At 47.9% G+C, this 7845-nt stretch overlaps 1 long non-coding RNA gene across 6 annotated transcripts; it reads left to right on the top strand.

The window, feature by feature from the left end:
• The first annotated feature begins 2383 nt into the window (after positions 1–2383).
• On the top strand, positions 2384–7587 carry LOC108351266 (uncharacterized). 6 transcript variants are annotated; one of them, XR_005506082.2, is made up of 5 exons: positions 2384–3910; positions 4182–4242; positions 4471–4566; positions 4739–5090; positions 6895–7587. It is a non-coding gene; the product is annotated as an uncharacterized LOC108351266 (long non-coding RNA). The 6 variants fall into 6 exon arrangements; XR_005506080.2 differs by lacking the exon at positions 4182–4242; XR_005506078.2 differs by lacking the exon at positions 4182–4242 and having other exon boundaries at positions 4471–4632.
• The last annotated feature ends 258 nt before the right edge of the window (positions 7588–7845 follow it).

Raw genomic sequence — 7845 nt, 5'->3', positions numbered from 1 at the left:
AAAAGAAAAAGAACTGGCCTACCCCAGATGCCAACACCAGGGGAGGGGCACTCCTCTGCACTGTAGAGGAGATGGACTCCCTAAGGCTCCAGCTCATCCCTGGCTGCATAAGAAAGGGTGGTAGTGAAGCCAGAGGCTGTCTCTCAGCAGCAGCCCAGCACCACCAAGCTGAGAGTCAGGGTTACTGGACCTCTCAGGCTTTCCAGAGAAGCTATAAATCTACATGGTGATGCACAATTTCCTGATTTAGGGGAAAAAAAGTGCACTGCAGAAGCCAAACGAAACATATGCAAGGGCCAGAATTAGCCTTGGGTTGCTAATTCACAGTTCCAACTTGGGGAAAGACTCACTCCTTGTCTTTATGAAGAATATAACAGGGCTTTTATGAGTTCAAATTCTAGAGTATACAGACCTAGGTTCAAATCATGGCTCCATTGCTCATTACCCATATCCTCGTCCACTGAAACTTCTTCAATCTCCTCTTCTTACTCCATAAAGTCAGAGCTGAGGGCAGCACTTGTTGGCTCAACAAGATGTGCCTGGCACACGGGAAATGCTTATAAAGGGGAGCGGGCACTAGCAGTGTGTTTATTAAGGACCCCACAGTCTGGCATAAACACCTGCCACACACATACAGGTGCTCAGAGGTTATTAAATACGTGTGAGAGAAAGCCCTTGGCTTGGAGATGGTTTCATCCCAGAAAGAGAGACTAATTAACCTTGGACATAAATATTAAGAGTTCGTTGGCTAGACAACATGGAAAACACATGGGAAACTGAGGCAGTCAGGCTTACAAAGGAGCTGGGCGTATGTGATCTCACCATAGAGGTGAAGGAGGAACAGTCTGAGGGAAGGTCAGGAGGTAGGTGAGAAAATACTAATAAATGTAGCAAGGGCCCTACGAGCATTCAGTGGAGTGGCGAATTTCCCTCTAGAGCTTCATGCAAGGCACAAGGCTGGAATGGTCTTGGGGAAGCAGATCATGGGTATGGCCCTGCCAAAGCATGACCGTTTAATCTGTTGGGGGAAGAATGAAAAAAGGAAGTGAACCAGCAAAAAACAGTGACCTGGGGTCAAGAACAAGGAGCAAATGGGAGCAGATCTGTGGACAGAGCCAGCCTAGCACAAGGAGGGTCCTGGGAATGGATGGGTGGGGACGCAGGGAAAGACACCTTACCAGGCCAAATCAGTAAAGTAGGGAGTGTACTGTCCAATCCAACCACAAGCAGAAACAAACTTCGTTTAGAAGAAGCAATTATTTTAATTATATCAGCTTCTGTTATGTGACCAGGGTATCAGTGAGGTGAGAGAGCATATAGCAGCCGCCTCCAGGGAGCCACAGAGGCCTCGGCATTTCTTTAATGACATGAAAGACTTTCATAGTCAGTGTCAACGGTGGCAGTGGTATGGGATGCTATGGAAACGGTGCTTGTGTTGAGATGCTAAGGTGGTTTGAATCTCCTGGGTCATACAGTCTCCCCATATCCTCAATGCCATATTCATTGTCTGTGTGGGTCATTCATCCTGATTACCACAGCTCTGTCATGAGTTCTGAAACTTTCCTCAGGTAATTTGCCATTATTCTTCCACCTCTCAGAAAGTCTGCCCTCGCCTTACGTTTGGCTCTTTAAAGCACTAATCTACGCTGGGGTTGTTGATGGATTGGGCATGAACACAATTCGTAGAGTTTTGACTCATCTGTGTTGGCTGAGAGGGAATCCCATATCACAATAAAGGAGAGAGAAGCTTAGCAAATACTGAGGAACAATCTTTCCAGGGGAAATTGCAAATCCACCAAGAGAACAAACTGTCTCCAACCATTACAACAACATCCACTCACACTCCAGCAGGCCAAGTGCTGTTTACGCTGGAAGGCACATTCGTTTTTTAAAAGTAGACCTGGCATACCTCCTTCAGGAAAGATTTCATTGGCTGGGATTCTGATGACCTCTCTAAGGTGGGGTACTAAGACCGTCTTTCTGCAGTGCTCTGGGTTCCACAGAATTAGTCCCAACACTGAAGTCTCACTATTGTGTAGTCTGAGTGTAAAAGAGTCTATGAACAATCGCTTACACTCTCTGTACAGATCATCACTGTAGACAACTGTTGGAAGGGCCCATACATTGAAGTCCCAACATGCTATAGGAAAGGGTCACTTATCTTAAAAAGTGAATAGTCATGAGGTGGTGACATGTGCCTTAAATCCTAGCACTCAGGAGGCAGAGGCAGGTGAATCTCTTGAGTTTGAGGCCATCCTGGTCTACAGAGTAAGTTCCAAGATGGCCAGAGCTATACAATAACCTTGACTCAAACAACAGCAGCAGCAGCAACAACAACAACAACACAAAACAAACAAACAAAAAATGAGTAAAATGTTCTCATGTCCATATTTTTAGGGGAAAAAAAAGCAAATAAAAGTAAGTGTGGTACCTGGCACCTCTAAGACTAGGAATGTCCGGTAACTGTCACTGAAGAGCACTCTATGGCTGTGCAAGGAAGGGAAGGGAGCACCCTTTGACTTCATAGAAGGGAGCACCTTGTGACTGCATAGGACGGAGCACCCTATGACTGTTTACAGAAGGGAGCACCCTGCAACAGCACAGAGTGGAGCACTACACTACGACATGAGAAGGTGATCGAGGACTCCTCCTTCACCCTCGGAAGGGTTCTGTTCTCTTCCTGTAGCAGGATGACCCCTGTGTCTGAGTTCTTCTAGTCCTCCCCCTCTCCCGGTCCAAAACAGATGCTGGTGACAGCTGGGGAATGCACAGCAATAAAGAGTTATTGGACAATGGTCAGAGCCAGCCAAAGTTTGACTAGGCTGCCTTTTGGTGGCAAGTTGCCTGTCACCAGAGGCAACCAAACAAGAGCCCAACACCTCTCAGCAGGGAGAACAGCAGGATTCCACCCTAGTTTCCCCAGCACTTAGGAGCAAAGACATACCTATTAGACTTCTCCCTTCTTCTGGACCCTTCAATTTAAATGTGTCTGGCCCATAGATTAAGCCCTGGATATGGAATAACCATTTTTTAATAAGGACATGTGATTCAGCACAAACTACTTCTCATGAGGATTTTTGCTCGGATAAATCAGTCTTCCCTTCCCTCAGTGTTCATGGGTTCTACTCTAACCAAGCCATGGTTCAAGAGCCTTGAATTTAGTACAGATTTTGAGGAAATGTCACATCTCTGGTGGCACTTTGAAGGATAACTTCTGGAGCTCAAGATTCTCAGCTCCCCCAACTTCTAGAGCCTAAATCATTGGCCTCAGAGGCTTCCAGAAGATTTGAATTTTAGACAACCCAGAGGTCCTAAGATCAAACGCAAATGAGGTCTTAAGACCTGAAAGAGGTGTCAGAGGATAGCTAACAACTTTAGGATTTCCCATAAGTCCCCTGGAAGTGACAGCTCTCAATCAGGGAGCTCAGGAAAGAAAAGACAGAAAAGGGAACAAGTTCAGAGGCTCCTGGGCCTTAGGATCTCCCCGTTATCCTCAGGGTGCCCCCACCATGGCCCTGGGTGGGAGGATAGTCCTGGCACCTCAGGCCCTGTGCATTGCTTTGTCCCGTCAGTACCCCCTCCATGCTCATGATGGCCTGCACTTCTGCCTCCTCAGCTGCTTCATGGCGTTGGCCGACCTTGTACCTAGATCACTGCCCAGTCCCTTTTTCTTCCCTTCTGTTGTGAACACGGGATGGGACTTGAGGAGGTCAGAGCTCGGGCAAAGAGGGAGGGACAGAACCTGCTCAAAGCTGCAGGGAGTAAATCAAGCTGCTCTCTTCCTTGGGCTGTCTGACTGGCCTTGCAACCCTTTCCAATCAGGGAGTCTAAAGTTACCATATTGACAGCATCTGCAGCCAAGCCCAGCTCTAAAGGAGATGAATAGCAGTGACTCAGGAGCCCAGTGGAGGTAGGCGGCTGGGCTGGGCTGGGGGAGGAAGGGGGATCCCAGAGGAGGAGGAGGAGGATCTCAGCAGGGGTTTGGGAGGAAGAGTGGGGGCAAGATGGGAAGCAGGCTAGTAGCCTTCTAGACCAAAAGAAGCGAGGGAGGGGGAGGGAGGGAGAGAGAGAGAGAGAGAGAGAGACAGAGAGAGAGAGAGAGAGAGAGAGAGAGAGAGATCTGGCTTCAAAGAGTTGCTCCCAACTTCTCAAAAAGCTGATCCAGCTTCTTCTGTCTCTAGGAGGCTTCACTGAGACCCCAAAGCAGGACCTGTCGAGTCGAGTTTCTATGTATATGTAATGGTGGGTCTCCGCTGGGGTTTCTGCTTTGGATTCATTTAGTGAAGTGACCCTGTCTTGAATGTCTCCTTCCTGAGTGGTCCTGGCCAGCCCATGTAGTGTAGAGGACTCCATCCATGATAATGGGCTGGAATGATTTAGCTGTGGACCATGAGACCAGGGAGGCTGAGGAGTGTTTTGTGTCAGAGTGTCACAGTATGTTTTACTCCCGCCTGGCCTGTTCTCTCTCAGGGAGGAAGAATACCCTGGAAAAGTACATGAGACAGATGACCTGTTTCTCAGAGAGCACCAGCTAGAAGGGACCTATGCATTCTAAGGAGGAAGCAGGTTAGAGGACCAGGCTGCTACCCCTCCCTCCATGACTCACTACAGATGGCTTCAGGGCTCTGTGGAGTGAGTACCTAGCTAACTCTCCCCACTTGAGCTAAAGCATCTCCGTGGCGATGTTTTTGTACCATTTTCTCTGTAAGTTTTCACGCCCTTGCTATGTCTACTTCAGGGACTACAGTAATTGCGGACATCATTGTCTGATGGTGAATAGACAGGATGTGGAAGGTATCAGCATGTGACAAGATGGAAGATGTCTCTAGAGATGGACTGGATGTGGCGCGGGTTTCTGAGGAAGGAAGCTAGCCTAAGGAGAGACCTAGATCAGCACTAACATGAGGACCAGCCTCAGCATCTAAAACTCCTACTGGAACCTGGACCCAGATATGAGGAGACATGAGGGCCATTCATTCACCCATCTAGTCCATGAGTGCTGTTCTTGGTAGACGGTAGCAAGAGACAGGAGCTGATGGTGTGGCCCTTACAAAGGGAGAACATTCAGCACTCACCCACATCTGGGAATGGTAGGTGAAGCAAGTCCTGGTGGACACAGCTTGCTTGTCTCATGGCCCAGAATTCCTAAGCACTCCGCAGTAACAGAAACATGCTAAGAACTGGGCTAAGAACTGCTCACCTAGGGTGACGGCTCCTATACCCACTGACCTTTGCCCTGACCTGTTGTCAACAGTAGCTGAAAGTCCTCCTTTCCCCCTCCTCCTCCCTCTTAGATCTCTCCCTTCATTTCTTCCCCAGATTCTCTTGCTGCTGCCCCATCAAAGGATGTCTTCTCTAGGTTTGGGCTTGTTTTCTCTTTCAGACATGTTTGCTCTTCTCGAGTGACCTTATTGCTCTGCTGGCTTTGTTTATCACCCACGCTCTACGACCTCAGGTCCAGCCATCTTCCTCAGTCTTCCACGTGTATTTCCAAATGCCTACAGGACACTCCCAGCCGGACATTGTGCAGTTCCCTCAAATCACACATGTCCAAAACATATTGATTATCATGACTCTGCCTCCCATGATGATCACCTCATCATGCCCCTCCCCTGTCTCTTCTATGACAGTTGACAAAATTGCTATCCCACAGATACCCAAATGGAAACTTTAAAACTACTCTTGACCTTCCCTCTCTAACTAACAGATATCTACCCTTTTCATCTGTACCAACATTGACCTGGATTTGGCTTTTAACACCACCCCTGGCTAAGGTAGATTCCCTCCTCTGGGATCTGACCATCTTGGTTTTCCCTCCACTCTACAAACCGAGACAACTGTTCAAACATAGCAGCTGTTTGTGCTAGTCTCGTGTTCAGAACTGGTGACCTTACAGTGCCTATGGCCAAAAGGGTTCCTGTCCTCATGTGGTTTATATCCCAGTTTCGGAACCAGCAGAAACAAACAAACAAACAAACAAAAAAAGGATGTGTAAGTAAAAAGGGTAGGGATACTGGAGTATGGTGGATATTATCTAGACACCAGTAGAAAGACCCAAAGAAACTGTTCGCTATTTAAAGAACTAAGTTCATACCTGGCTTGGCAAGCAAGCAGAGTATCCATGCCCCAGTCTATTTTTACCTTCTTTCACATGGCTTCTTTCCTGCCTACATTTCCTTTGCCCCTCCTCCCTCTCCCTCCTCCCTCCTCCCTCCTCCCTCTTTTCTCCTCCTTTCTCCCTCCTACCCACCCCATGGGGATGTTGGGTGTTTTGTCTGCATGTATGTATGTCTGTGAACCAGGTGTGTGCCCAGCTAGTGCTCACAGAAGCCAGAGGGCGTTGGATTCCATGGAACTGGAGTTACAGGCCCTTGTAAGCCACCTTGTGGGGACTAAGACTCAAACTGGAGTCCTCTGTAAAACAGACAGTGCTCTTAACCTCTGAGCCATCTCTCCAGCCCCACTTTTTGTGTGAGACGGACTTTCATGTACCCCAGGTGCTGACCTCAGACCCACTCTAGAACCAAGGATAACCTTTGAATTTCTGATCGTCTTGCTTCTGCCCCCTCCCAAACCCAGGGGTTATATATGTGCTTACACCCCACATGGTTTCTGGCATGCTGGGAATTCAACACAGGACCTCATGCATGCTAGCAAGCACTCTACCTACTAAGCCACATGAGCCTTTTCCTCGCAACCCTTTTCTATATTCTATATCCCACTTCATGCTGAACCTCAAGCCCATGTGTGTAATGAATAGATAATATTTTGGAAATCAATGTGGGGTCCCTAGATGAAGGAAAGAGACCTTAGGTGTGGCCTCTTCTGTTCTCAGGTTTACTCCAGTGGCTCCTTTCCTCGAGTCCCCAGTGTTTCTCACTGTTTCTTCCCCAGGTGCCTCCTGTCCAGATATATAGCCAAGACACCAAGGGCAAGGACATTCTGGTTCCGTTCTGAGACAATGACTGGCACACAGTAGGGCCCTGAAACAGGCCAGCTGACTGTCAGGGGCATGAGGCAAAAGGGAAGCGACTGCTGCTTGCTACTACCACATCCAGTGGCCAAGCTGTTTGGATGGAAAGAGGAATCATGAAGCCTCCACCAACAAGTGGGCAGCCAGAGGCACACACGTCTTGCTCAAGAAAAACAACTTTGTCATCATGTCTTGCCCTTGAAAATACCCCTGTACAGCCAGAGAACCAAGAGCCAGGCACATGCCCATGGGATCTGATGGTCTATGGTCTGTTCTTATCATCCTGAGCAGAAAGTCATCAGGTGAGAGCCAGTCTTAAGACTTGGCTTACCCATTCAAATGATCTGTGCAGAACCAATTCTGTTTTCATCCTAACAACAAGGTATTTATTTCTTTTCAAGGATCTTAAGTGAAGCCTAGCTTCTCAGTTGTTCCCACAACCCGTTACTGGAATTCCCTAATTTCTATTCCCCGAGACAAGAATAATTGAATACAGGGCTTTGTTGGTCTTTGGCAAACACACTTAGAATCACTGCTGCCTTTGGCAGGATAAGGGCAAGGTAGACAGGTAACCAACCGTAAGAAATTCCAATAAAAGTTCTGATTAAAGGTAAGATTCAAATTAAGAGTTAGATTTTTTGTGCGTGTGTGAGAGAGAGTTGTTTCAGGCTAGGTGCCTGCTCTGGGGAGCATTCTGGGCATGTGCCAGTGTGCTTGGCGTCCCCTGTCATTGTTGACTCTTGCGAATTTCACACATGCTCACCTCATCTTCCTTTCTTTTTACAATCTCCCCAGAAAGCACCCCACCTCTGACCTGAGCATTTCATTAGTCCTCCCTCCTTAGAGGCCATTTGGGATTTTTCCTGACAGTC

Source organism: Rattus norvegicus, chromosome 6 (assembly GCF_036323735.1).
Source record: "Rattus norvegicus strain BN/NHsdMcwi chromosome 6, GRCr8, whole genome shotgun sequence".
Classification (NCBI taxonomy): domain Eukaryota; kingdom Metazoa; phylum Chordata; class Mammalia; order Rodentia; family Muridae; genus Rattus; species Rattus norvegicus.
This window is presented reverse-complemented; position numbering and strand designations above follow the sequence as displayed.